The sequence below is a fragment of the Euprymna scolopes genome, chromosome 2 (genome assembly GCF_053919585.1).
Source record: "Euprymna scolopes isolate OS-2025 chromosome 2, ASM5391958v1, whole genome shotgun sequence".
NCBI classification, from domain to species: domain Eukaryota; kingdom Metazoa; phylum Mollusca; class Cephalopoda; order Sepiida; family Sepiolidae; genus Euprymna; species Euprymna scolopes.
In genome coordinates, this window is record NC_136483.1 from 73,044,026 (window position 1) to 73,058,910 (window position 14,885).

At 32.8% G+C, this 14,885-nt stretch overlaps 1 protein-coding gene across 1 annotated transcript in view; it reads right to left on the reverse strand.

Annotated features, from left to right (window-relative positions):
- Positions 1 to 14,885, reverse strand: part of LOC145292360 (RUS family member 1-like) — a 52,711-nt gene that overhangs the window by 36,078 nt on the left and 1,748 nt on the right. The window lies entirely within an intron of this gene.

Sequence of the window (14,885 nt, forward strand, 5' to 3'; positions counted from 1 at the left end):
CTGGTCGCGTCATGGAGTAGAGGTAAGATGTCAAGTTTTCTTTCACTTTCTTTTCTGCCTTCGCGTCATGGGTTTGAGTGTGTCTGCCTACTACCACTTTTTTTTGCTCAACACATGCCTCCAAACACCCAGACTAGTTAATAATAAATGCAATAATGTATTAACAGTATTTACTCATAATACTTTCATTTATTTTTGAGTACAAAGAAGGCAGAAGCTAAATTTGCTGCTGATAAAGATGGTATTTATTTGAAAAATACGAGGGGCGTGCAATAAGTAATGGCTCTGACCCACTTCGAGTTGTCTGATCTAGCTGAAATTTTGCATGTGCAATGATTTATATCTCTACGGGTTATCTGGCAAATTACAGTTCTGAACTAATCGTGGTTTCTGTTTTACAGGTGTTTGAACTGAGTCAGATGTGAAATGGAGCCTGTTGAATGTTGAGCAGTGATCTGGGTTTTGTATTTGAAAGGACGCACACCACAGGAGACTTTTGATGAAATGAAAGAAACTTATGGTGATAATGCCCCATCATATGACCTTGTAAAACACTGGCATCGTGAATTCAAACATGGCCGGAAGTCTGTGGAAACAGCACCCAGACCTGGTTGCGCCCCGCTTCTACCAGTAATGAGGCATCTGTCTGTCAAGTTGAGGCTGCCATTTTGGAAGATTGGCGCATTACTATTCGCCAAATAGCCCAAGATGTCAAGATTAGTACAGGGTATGTGGAAACTATCATTCATGACGATTTGCATATGCATAAGGTGTCTGCTGGATGGATTCCCAGGTTGCTCACACCATTCCAGAAGAGAGAACACAGTGAGTGCTCAAGGATGAATTTGGAGATGTGCCAAGAAGATGAGTCAAAGTTTTTCAAAAGACTGATTACACAGGATGAAACCTGGGTCCATCACTATGATCCAGAGACCAAAGCCCAGTCAATGCAGTGGAAGCACTTGGACTCACCACCTCCAAAGAAGGCAAGGGTGCAGTCCTCCCACTGCCAAGGTCATACTCACAGTCTTCTGGGACCAGGACAGAGTAGTGATGACAGATTTCCTGGCAAAGGATACCACAATTACAGGAGCCTATTATGCTTCACTTTTGAGGAAATTAGGGAAGCTATCAAAATCAAGAGGCGGGGCAAAATCAGCAAAGGTACCCTCCTCCTGCAGGACAATGCTCCGGTCCACAACTCGCATGTCGCCAGATCAGAAGCGCGGGTGTGTAGTTATGAAATCCTTTACCATCCTCCCTACTCTCCTGACCTTGCACCCTCTGACTTTCACCTCTTCCCAGCCATGAAGTTGTTTTTGAAAAGAAAGCGTTTCCCAGATGATGCAGCCTTGATTTCTGAAGTCACGTCGTGGTTGGAGGACCAACCTGGGGTGTTCTACAAAAACGGTCTCCAGAGTTGCATCAAACAATGGGAGAAATGCATAACTTTGGGTGGTTCCTATGTAGAGAAAGACTAATAACTGTGCCAAGTTTCGTTGCTCTACTGCTATGGGAAGTGGGTCAGGGGCATTACTTATTGCACACCCTTCGTATTCCTAGTGTTGCATTCTGAGAATTTTATAGAAACAGGACTCCTTTTGGTTAACTCTTACAATTGAACTTTTCATTTAAGAAATAGATAATTTCCATTCTTAACACGATATCAAATTACCTCAAAGATATCTCCCTCCCAACGCAATCCTCTACTTGCATAATAGCTAAATACATCCTAAAATGGAGTACTGTTGCCATATCTGGGGAGGAGCTACTCAGATCATCCTTTTTCTGCTTTGACAGGGTTCAAAACCCACTTTGAAATCTAGTGGATGATGCCCTTTTCTCCATCCTACTTCATCTTTCTCGGCTCTGTCATTACTTTTATGACAAGTTGTTCATCTGAGATTCAATTTATAGTCACATCCTGCAAAATGTTCAAAACAAACACTTGTCTAGCTGTCAACAATTTTCCACACTATCTGTGCCTAAATCTAAATGCAAATTCCATGAGTAATGTTTCTTTTCTAGAACTGCTAGCTTGTAAAACTCTCTATGGGTCTGCCTTCCAACTGACTACAACAAAGTCATCTTGAAGTCCAATGTAAACAAATTCTTGTTTAGTTGTTCCCTTAAATAACCAAATTTTACCAAATTTCCACCACTACTGATTGTTGTCTCACTGACCACTTTACACACATTAACTCTTATCCTTGAGTGCCCTTCAAGCCTTGATAAGTGGTGACTCTCTTGTAAAATAAAAAAAAAATAGTACCAATTCTTTGTTAGCAAGGTATCAAATTACCCCAAAATATCAACCCTTCTGTTTGTGAAAGAAAGAAGATTAACAATCTTTGCGCATTCAAGATATTGGTTGCTGTTTTGAAATTTGGAAAGAAAAATTTCAACACTTTCATGTGAAAAGAACTTGACCCGGTGTAAATGAAGCAGTGTCTCCAACTTCAAAGTATACTTTATGCATGGCTGATTCCTAAAATGGAATCATTTAGACCTTCCCCACTGACACCAAAACTCATCACCAGAAAACGCATACCCATGGTATGCCAGGTGTCACATGACCAGCATGTAATAAGAAATCAGCAAGCCCCCCACCTAATGTTGCCAATATATTTAGATGTTGGAAAATGAACTGACAATGTTTTTTTTTGTGTGTGTAGCCGACCAGATTTTCTTGCTAAGAATTATCTTTTCAAAACCAAAAACATGTTCCACCAATTCCTCAGACAAAATGCATATCTTTCAACGAAAGACGGAATCCAGCATTTAAAAAATATTTGTGCCGAGATTATCATTCCCTAACAGACACATCTACAAAAATCATATTATGCCTCCTCGATCAAAGGAGCATCGATTTCCGAATTAACCACTAACAGATTTTCCTTAAAGTAATCTTAGAGGCTGTTACAATTCCAGCAACATTTTCATTGACTTCAAGACATTTTTATTTCCCATTAAACATACTATGTTCATGAACTTACTCTGCTCCCCCAAACAACTTTTTCTACAAAATGAGAAACATTGTCTCCATCAGAAATATCATCATTATGATATTTCTGCATCTTTATCATTTCCAAAATGCTATACTTATCCCAAACCAATTTTTTATTTTAACCCTCCCCCCCCGACACAAATATACGGGTGTTTTAATTTACCCAAAGCCGCACACACTTACAAACACCCAGGCAACGCCGGGTACCCCCCGCTAATGTTTAAGAAAAGGAACTGGATAATTAGAATGAAATATTGATTTAGTAGGAATATATCAATGTTTAGATCTCAGTATTTGTGTCAGGAAGTATTTTAAATGCCTGAAATTATTATATTAATAAGCTGTGCACTGATTAAGTTCAAGGTTTTTTCGTAGCAGCTGTAAAGAAATGTCCAGATTTTGTTGAAATACAGGCATCGACCGTAAAAATTGCTTATTCTTAATATAACAAGCATCAGCTAATTTAATTTGAAATAAGCTTAGACAGCTGTTACTAGCTCCCTATTCTATTCGCTATCAAACATGTTTGCCATAAAAATTTACCATCTACAGATTAAAAAAAAGAAAAAAAAAAACTTTTCTTATCATATACTAGCAGGCCGCCTGGCGTTGCCCGGTTGTAAAATATGCATAAATATTTATATTTTAATTCATACAGATTTCTTATTTATTTTTATAGTAACAATTCTCTATGATTTCCAAAGTTATAAAAAAAATATTTATTTCTCTAGCATTCTTACTTTGTGAGCTGCTGATAAATGTATACAAAAGGTTAAAAATTAAGCGACTTTGAGGTATAAATGTTTAATTTTGAGCATGCGCAAGAGAAGCAGCAGGTGTAATGTTTTATTTGACTTATCCTGACATGGTCAACTATTTTGTTTTTAATTTTGATCCCTTAGCAGCAATTTTTGCTGATTAAAAACCAAATTGAAAGTATGCTACAGGTCCAAATAACCTATATATACAAATTTCAACTCTGTAGACCAAATATTCAGAGAGAAGTTTAGTAGAAACTTTTCGCACACACACTGACAAGGTAACATAAAAAATATTTCCATGTCTAAGAACACTTTCATCTTAAATTCTATGCAATTATGCAGAATGTATAAATTGTGCATAAATAGAATTCAGCCTAATAGTGAAATAGAACTGACCAACTTATAAGAAACCATAAAAAATAAATAAGTAATTAACACTCGTTTTTCAAAGCAATATGCAAATTAGTTAACCTTCATGTAGTTGCTCACATATTCATGACTGAGTATATTAAAAAGTTTGTTTTAATAATTTGTAAATAGAAAAAATAGGCTTTTAATATCAATGTCAGAATAAGAAAAAAAAACTCAACTTTATAGGCATATAGATAATATATGTACTTGTTTCAGATTTCACCTGGAGCAATTGGCTGACGGAGAATTTATTAGGTGAATGTTGACCAAGCATGACGGGCCACCACAACAGCAGATACAAGTGTTAGCCAATCATAGTTCAGCAGCGAACCCAGTAGAGGCAAGCGACCAGGATCAGCTCAGTATCCTGTTTCACTATTTTCAGCTGGCCTCCGTGTTGTTTTTTTCCAACCCTGAGAGGGAGCTGGTTTAACAGCTCTGCGATGAAACCATTTGACGACGAAGCGCGTGCCCGAATCAGCAAAAACATCTTGAGAGGAAAGATTGTTGCAGAAAGAATATGTTGCAATGAGAACAAATATTTAAGATGAATTGTTGCCAATAAATCCGAAGAATGAGACATAAACAGTAGTGATCAAATGTAATTTCAGAAATGTTTTCTATTTTAGATAGAAAAAATGAAATCATAAGTCGTGCGTAACACACAAAACCAGTTATATTTTAAAATGTTTAATGCAAATTTATGCTTAGCAAATTCTTGAATCAAATTGTTTGATTCTGAGCTTGAGATAGGTCCTGGTCTAGCCACACTGGAGAGCTGCGATACAGCAAAACAGTGTCTGTGGATGATTATTAAAAAAAATCCTCATTCTCGAGTAGAGTAATGCTAAGCTCTTTGTAAATAAAAACAAATAGAGCACTGTGGGAGTGGTGGTCAATGTTTTTATGAAGCATTGTTGGATATCATTGCCGACAGTGTCAATCCCTATCTATTGGATAGAGCTACTGACTATTGACTTGATGGTGGTTGGTTCAATCCCACACTTGGGATAGGTGCTGGTCTAGATATGCAAAAACAGTTTGTGTGTGGATATATATATATATATATATAGGTTCCAGATGCCATATCATGCCCTATGTTCATGCATGTGAGTTCATAGTCTTCATCTCCATTGTTTTAGACACTGACAAGAACGACATTCTTCGAGTGTAACGGATGCAGCCTGTAAGTCTGGTTCCAGCGAGCCTAATCTCAAGACAAGTCACCATCCATCTTCACAGTCATCAGCTGCATCATAGAAGGAAGGTGAACGACATATCATCTAATATATATATATATATATATATATATATATATATATATATATAATTTTGATTTATGCAATCATGCCCATTTCTTTTTGGTCCCCCAACAAAAGAAGGGGGAACCTGTAACTTCATCCTTGTCTGTTTGTCTATCCACACTTTACTCAATAACTTTGTCTTGGAATTTTTTTAAATTCTGCACAAACATTAAACATGATATGAGTAAAAAAGTAACAGAATGGATTTTCCACGAAAACTCTGGTTGACCCCCTAGGAGTGCCTTTCGGGTTAAAATGGTTAAAATTGAAACTTTTGTATTTATTAAAAAAAAAACTGATCCCTTGGATTTTTATAAAACTTTCTGAAAAGTTGTAACTAACTGATTTTATTTTTCCATACTTCGCGATAACTCTTGAGTGTGCCCCAGGGGCTCTTTTAGGACTAATAAAAACACACCATTTTTGGGACTATTTTACCATATTTGTCCAAAATTTTCTGTGTATGTATTTAGCAATTTTGCATGGTGCTGAACTCAAATTTAAATATTTTAAAGTCTTGGGGACTTCTGGGGCTAAATGGGAGGTGCAAATGATAGACTTAGTCATTTCTTTTTTTTGCATGGTGCAGAACTCAAATTTACATATGTTAAGGCCTAAAACTGCACTGTTTGTTGATTTTTACCAGGATTTGATGCCCCCTGGAAACTTTTGGGGCTAAATGTGGGGTGGGTGGGGGCAAATGCTAAACTTAGTCATTTTTTTATGCTTCGTTCACTGTGCAATCACAGGGGACCATGATTGCTTCATTTGGTTTCTTCCCTTTTTTAAGTTAAAAGGTTCCTATTTTTCTGATGAGTCAGTGCAGAAAATGTTCAAAATTGACACAATAATTATGATTGTTTCTGTGTTACGAAACAGAGGCTGTCAAAAAAGTGGACGTTTTCCTGGTTTGTTATCTATTTATATATGCTCTATAGTTAAAGTTAACATATATGGTTAACATTCATAAATAAAAGGATTGGTATGAATAAAAGGTGAAATATAAAAAAAAGTATTTTTTCCTATAAACTTAAAGTGTTTTACGGTACAAAACTTATAAAGCACTTTAAATAAGAGAACAAATGTCACGCAAGAGCGAAGACTTAAGTCTTCGCTCTTGCGTGACATTTCTCTTTATAGAAATTCAATGATTGACTCCTGATGAGATTGTTGATGAAAAGGGCCCTAGAGTCTTCCTGACCTTATTTAAAGCGCTTTATAAGTTTTGTACCATAAAACACTTATATATATATATATATATAAGTTTATAGGAAAAAATACTTTTTTTTATATTTCATCTTTTATTATATATATATATATATATATATATATATATATATATATATATATGAAATTAAATGAAGAGCAAATGGGATTACGAGCAAAAAAAATAAAAATTAAAATTACGAGTGAATTATACGTTGTAGAATATATACAATTGTATAAAATATGTGTACAAAAACACTTGGTTTATCATGTTAAGTCTGCATTTCCCTCAGTTATGAAGGATGGTTTGCCCTACATCACAAATAGTAATGTGATTTATCAATTCAATTGTCAGTGTGCTGCTGTCTATGTAGGTCGAATCCGTTTAAATTTGCAGACAAGAATAAACCACCATGTTCCAGCAAGCATCAGACTAGGTAAGCCTCATCACCTCTTGTTCACCTTGGAATCTGCTATTGGTCAGCACCTCGCTGAAAATCGAGCATGTGCCAATGCATATAAAATGGACTAGTTTAGGATTTTACACCGGGCTGGCTCTTCGAATCACCTGAAGATTCTGGAGTCAGTCTCTATCCTCTCACGCAGACCCTTTCTCTGTCGACAGAAGTAATTTGTGAAATCTTTGGACTTATTTGGGGATATATTTTAAATTTTAACTTCCCCACACATCCCATTTTGTACATATATTTTATACAATTGTATATATTCTACAACGTATAATTCACTTGTAATTTTTATTTTTGCTCGTAATCCCATTTGCCCTTCATTTAATTTTTATATATATATATATATAATTTTTTTTTCTCATCCATTCGTTATAATTTTATAAGTAATCCCCACTTAAGTCTTCGCTCTTGCATGACATTTGTTCTCTTTATAGAAATTTAACGATTGACTCCTGATGAGTTTGTTGATGAAAGGGGCCCCTAGAGTCTTCCCAACCTTATTTAAAGTGCTATATATATATATAATGGGAAAAAAATACTTTTTTTTTTATACAGGGTGACCAAAAAAAAAAAAACAAAGCTAAATGTAGTCCATCTAGAACATATGCTGTAGAACGAAGAAAAAAAGGCCAAAGACCCTAGTGTTTTGATGTGATGTTTTGAATATAATGAACTAGTTATGACCAAAGCTTCAATTCATTCGGACAAAACACTAAGAAACAGGGCCTAATTAGACTTTGGGCCCGTTTTTTTTGGGTCACCCTGTATTTCACCCTTTATTTATATATCTTCATGAATATAATTACACTTAATAGTTAACTAAAGATGATCATCTCATAAGAAAACTGAAAAACTAATAGGGAATTAAAATGAATTATTAAAATTAAAAGAATATGCAAAGTAGCTAGATCTTTTGCAGATGAATGCAATTCCACGATCCATATATTAGAAAGTTGTATTTTCTTTTTAAATAAATAGAAAAAAGGATTTTTATATGAATATCAATACACAAACAAAATACAACAAATTTATTGGAGTATATATATATATATATATATATATATATATATATATATAGAGAGAGAGAGAGAGAGAGATTTATATATTGTTCCGTCCTGGCATTGAGTGTATGTGCATGCGCTATTATTTTACAAAATATTATTAAATTTCTCAAACGTCAATGCAAAATTATTCTAAGTTATAAATAATAAAAGGCTACTGTCTAATTTTGCAGTCTTGTTAAAAAAAAGAATTTATTAGCTTTGTTAAAAGAAGTATGGAGTAAAATTTTAATGATCTCCATAGTTAATTTTAGTCACTAAAATCAAGCAAGAAAACAAAGAAAAGACTTGCAATTTGGTAGATCCAATAGAATCAACTTTAACAAAAGAATCTAAATGTGCAATAATTTTTGCTGACTCAGATAATTTTATTTAAAATAAATCTCAACCACAAATGCCATGGAGAAATTTCGGACATTTTCAATGTAAATTTTAGAATAAAAGCGAGAAAGCACAAATTAACAAAGACATTATATTTATATATCAACAATTTTACAGAAATGTAAAATATACTTTGAAGTTGGTTGGTTGTTTTTGTTTTACGGCATATCAACCCTTTTCAGGTTATTTAATGTCGAATTCAAAGATTTTGGAGAAAAATTTTTTAATAGAATATATTTGTTGTTTTCAAGTCAGTTACTACTTAACCCATAGTTGGGACCCTAACAGGTACTATCACTCCGGGTCGGAGTGGACCTGAGAGCAATTTCAATTAAAGTGTGGCTCCACATTCCCCAAAGCCCACAAGCTAGGGCCTCACCACTGGATATAGTTTAAGGTCATATCCAGGACCTATACTTTGAAAAATAAAGTTTGTTGAGTAGTTTTAAAGATTTTGATTAAGAAATAGATAAAAGCATCAGAAAGTTCCAGTGTGTGTGTGTGTGTGTGTGTGTGTGTGTGTGTGTGTGTGTTTTTTTTTGTTTTTTTTTACCTTCTCGGTAGCTGTATTCACTGGACAGAGAGAGCAGGTTTAAATGAATTTCAATGCCATACTTTCCAGTCTTCTAAGATGGGTGTTGATGTTGAGAGTTAAGGCTGGCATATTGTGTCACAGGTGGCCTCAGAAGAATTACAAATTACTGTTCAGCAGGTCACTGTTTTATAGACTTATTGAATTTTATATAGGATTGTTAGTTTGAAACAATTTTTATTGGTTGGAAAATATTTTCAGTTTATACATTCCAGTGATAACTGACTTGCTTTTGAAATGATGAATATGTTTTTAATTATTTTATTGGCTATTGTAAAAAATGCCTGTAATTTTTATTATCTTTGGTACAGTTACTTGTTGACTATTTGCATTGACAATTGCCACAAAATAATCAGCAAATGTTTTTTTCATTTTCTGTTTGTGTGATAGCTTTTTACGAACCAATATGGGCAGCGAGGTGTGTATGTATGTATGTATGTATGTATGTGTATGTGTGTGTAAGGGAAGGCAGCTAAAAACAAAAAACGTAATCAACAATTAAAAAAGCAAAAACAATATGTAACATCTTCTGTTAAAAAAACGAAATTAACAATTAAAAAAACAAAAACAATATGTAACATCTTCTGTTAAAAAAACGAAATTAACAATTAAAAAAACAAAAACAATATGTAACATCTTCTGTTAAAAAAACGAAATTAACAATTAAAAAAACAAAAACAATATGTAACATCTTCTGTTAAAAAGACGAAATTAACAATTAAAAAAGCAAAAACAATATGTAACATCTTCTGTTAAAAAAACGAAATTAACAATTAAAAAAACAAAAACAATATGTAACATCTTCTGTTAAAAAGACGAAATTAACAATTAAAAAAGCAAAAACAATATGTAACATCTTCTGTTAAAAAAACGAAATTAACAATTAAAAAAACAAAAACAATATGTAACATCTTCTGTTAAAAAAACGAAATTAACAATTAAAAAAACAAAAACAATATGTAACATCTTCTGTTAAAAAGACGAAATTAACAATTAAAAAAGCAAAAACAATATGTAACATCTTCTGTTAAAAAAACGAAATTAACAATTAAAAAAACAAAAACAATATGTAACATCTTCTGTTAAAAAAACGAAATTAACAATTAAAAAAACAAAAACAATATGTAACATCTTCTGTTAAAAAGACGAAATTAACAATTAAAAAAGCAAAAACAATATGTAACATCTTCTGTTAAAAAAACGAAATTAACAATTAAAAAAACAAAAACAATATGTAACATCTTCTGTTAAAAAAACGAAATTAACAATTAAAAAAACAAAAACAATATGTAACATCTTCTGTTAAAAAGACGAAATTAACAATTAAAAAAGCAAAAACAATATGTAACATCTTCTGTTAAAAAAACGAAATTAACAATTAAAAAAACAAAAACAATATGTAACATCTTCTGTTAAAAAAACGAAATTAACAATTAAAAAAACAAAAACAATATGTAACATCTTCTGTTAAAAAGACGAAATTAACAATTAAAAAAGCAAAAACAATATGTAACATCTTCTGTTAAAAAAACGAAATTAACAATTAAAAAAACAAAAACAATATGTAACATCTTCTGTTAAAAAGACGAAATTAACAATTAAAAAAGCAAAAACAATATGTAACATCTTCTGTTAAAAAAACGAAATTAACAATTAAAAAAACAAAAACAATATGTAACATCTTCTGTTAAAAAGACGAAATTAACAATTAAAAAAGCAAAAACAATATGTAACATCTTCTGTTAAAAAAACGAAATTAACAATTAAAAAAACAAAAACAATATGTAACATCTTATGTTAAAAGACGAATACTTCTATGGTAAAAAAAAACATTGACCTGAATATTTCTGATTATGATTAATGAAACACCAGAACAGACTAGAAATGTCATTGCTGAATAGTCAATTAGTATCGATATTAAATGGGTTTAATAATTTTCACTGTTTATGTAGATTAGTGGTCTTTTAAACCAAGCATTTCAGCTGAAAACATAACATACTTACGTGTCATGTTGAAATTAGTATAAATTAAAAAAATTATGAAAAATGATCCAGTAGAAATAGTCTTAACAAAAAAAAAAAATCATCCACAATTACACTTTTGAGATTTTATGTTTAAAAATGGTGGATCCTTAATTTAAGTCAAGGGAGATAAGTTTGTCATACAGCATTGGTTGCACAACTCTTCCACATTAAAAAAATATATAAAAGTCGATAAATTCTTTTTTTTATTTGCAATTATTTTTCTACTGCATCATTTTTCATAATTGTTTGAATTTATACCAATTTTGACATGACATGTAAGTATGTAATAATGTTTTCACCTGTAATGAGTTGGTTGAACGTGTCACCAATCTACACAAGCTTCCATTTTTTTTTTATCAGTAAATGAATCAACTTTAGGTGCAAACTAAGTAAGTAGGTCCAGCAGACGAGCCTTGTTCTGAAAAATCTAAAAAGTTGTGACATGTGACCCCGGTGCTCCTACCATTATTGACCCTTTGAATGATGGATATAGAAAGCATGAGCCAATTTTGGAGACGTTATGAGAAGGTGAAAGCGTTTTTTAAGAGAAAGGAATATTTTACAAGTGGAAGGTCTCGTATGTCTCATTTGTCAAAGACAAATGACAGAAGTAAAACAAAAGAAAGACAATTTTTGTTGGAGATTCCCTATACAAACATTTTTCATTATGTTTATAGTAATAAATGTTTGAAATTTCTTTGAACTTTTTCTTTCTTTATCTTTTTGATTTTTTTTTTTTTTTGCTTTTAGTTTAACTTGCGTTTATATTGTATATTTCACCATTTCATTTTTTTAGTAATAAATGTTCGTGTTGTTCAGTTTGGCGAGGAGCAAAGTGTTCTTATGCTACACTTCACCTTTTCTGTCCTCAGTCAGTGGAAGAGAAATTCTTCTAAACTAAGGAAATTTTTATTTTTGCTCCCATCCAGAGTTCCCCGTTTTGGGGAGCTGGATTTCTCCACATTAAAAACCGACCCTGTGTCTAACTCTGCCCTCATGGGAAGGCAAGTAAATAGGAAGAAATATGGCAGCTTAAAAACGTTTTTCGACCCCAATAAAAGCATTACAATACATTTAAACCCTGAAGAATTTCCTCCAATGCACCCTTGTTGTTCTAAGTTAACAACTAGGCACTACTCATGTTTCAAACTTTTAAAAAAAGCGCTTTAAAATAGTAAAAACACTAAAGCCTTTTTCAGTTTGCTGTCTTTTTTGAGGAGCGCTAGCTGGAGGCGCCCCTATTATCCCAAAGAACCAGGTATGTAAACACTTTGCAATATTTTTTTCAATAATTATTTACAAAAATTTTTCTTCATTTTTAATTAAATTTTTAATTAAAATTAAGAAATTATTTTCTAAAATATATAGTTCATATATGCTTACATTTTGTTTGGAAGTAAAATAAACAAATTAATTTTAAAAATATCGTTTATATCCATCTCCATTCAAAAGGGTTACTTTTCGGGAGCCTCACCGAAGTTCGTCTGCTGAACCTACTTCCTTAAGTTGCACTCAACTTAATTTTATTTTGTTCAGGAGGTTTCTTTAACTTTATTTCTTTTGGTAAATCGGTAGAATAACACCCTTAGATACCTTGCCTCATGATATTCTTAAACTTTGAGGAAAGAAGGGAAAAAAGAAAATTATTTTAGAATTTAGAAATGAGAGGGGATAAATTTTATATGTATATATTTAAGTAAAATGATGGCCCATTTCTGGGCTTTTCTAACTTTTAAGGAAAGTTTGCTAAAACATTTAATGCTTCTTTGTTGAGCGAAATCCAAAAATCAAAATATTGAATTTCAAGTAAAACCATGGCATTGGCTTAATTGTCTGTCACAGTAATGAACATATCCAAAAATTACGAAAAATGATAAGATAGAAAATTCATTATTGATAAAAATACTTTTTAAAGACAGCGAAAATTGAGTTTTGCTAAAAAACAAAACTGGAGAAGTTGAAGGGGGGGGGGGGATATTCTTTTGAAATCTTATCAAATAAAACTCAATTTTTGCTAATTGTCTTCGAAAACCGTTTTCATTAATAATTAATGTTCTACCTCATCGTTTTTCATAATTTTTGGATATTTTCATTACTGTGACATAACAATTAAGTGGATATTGATTTTACTTGAAATTTAATATTTCGATTTTTCCTCTAATAATGAAGGAGCGCTTTTAACCACTAACCCTAAGTCCAAGTGGCAAAGTTGTAAAAACCACAGCTAAAAACGTAGCCCCCCCCCCCCAAAAAAAAAAAATCCACTAAATTTGTTACTTGTACATTTTAGTTATTGGAGACATTTTTTTTCATTTTTGGAGAATATAAACATTCGTTAAAATTTATGGTACTTTTACAGTTTATCGCCAAAAATGGAGACACTATTTTTTTTGGGGGGGAGGCACCGGTCGTTAAAATCGGAGGGAGAAAATCAGTATTTTAAACTATGACCAAAAGGGGAAATAAATAACAAAAAAATTACTGGATAATGTGAACAGGTAGGGTCTGAGGACTCAGCCTCGTTCCGAGTTCGGGGTAAAGGTGTGTTACGTCATACTCTGTGACCGGTGTCGAGGCAAAAAATTGACCCTTTCAACATTATATGAAAAGTAACTAACCTCGTGGAACTGTTTAATTTTTTGGTAAATATAGGGATACGCTACAACAGAACACTGACCACTCTAATTTGTTTTTTTGGGGGGAGGGGGGGGGGTAATCGAGGCTGCAACAAATCTAATAATCAAACCCGGCGCAAATTTACCGTTTGTATGGTATTAACCCCTGAACCTACAAACTACTTTCCGCTATTTTATAGCTTCCGTTTACGCTACGCGCGAGCATGCAGTAGCATAAACGACGGTTGTTGAATGTGCCTTCACGTAGCAAACTACCTTTTCACATGGCGTACAAATCTTTTGTGGAACATTCAAAATTATACGAAAAAGAAGAAAAGCACTCGAAGTGGAGGTCGCAAAGACATTTTTTTTTTTTTTCAGAACAGAATTTAAAAAAAATCTTTTTTTTTTTCATTGGAGGACAATTTAAAATTCGAAGAAAAAATTGTCTAAAACAAAATTTAAAAAAATACATTACAGTACTTTTGGGGGGGGATTTTTTTTTTGTCTTACGTAGTTTTTAATGCGGTTTACAAAAACATAAGCACCAAACATTTTTATGTTTTCCGTTCCTTTCGGGGATTCAATTATAGAACTTGTGTGGCTTAACAGGTGCTTCTGCAGTTTAATTAACCGTTTTTCTCTAAGTAACGCACCAACATTTACCGATTAGAACACCATTTACCATTTTTTTGAGATTTTACTGTTTACATTGGGGGAGGATGCGGGGGGGGGGGGCGCCCCCCGCCGCCTTGGTGGTTGGTAAGGTTTCATGTAATTATTAAAGGAAACTAGCTTTGTCTTGGCAGCATTGAACGTTACCAATCATTTATGACCCCATTCCACTACAGACTGAAGATCTTCCTCTAGGGTTTCGGCCATTACCTTAGATATGTGCTCATTAGTTTTCCCCACGTGCCTGCTATAGAGCATGGTGTCATCAGCAAATATACCCATCTCAGAGACAATTTTATCAGGTAAGTAATTTTTGAATATCAGAAATAATAAAGTCCAAGGATCGATCCTGGAGGTATACCTGCATATATATAAAATTTT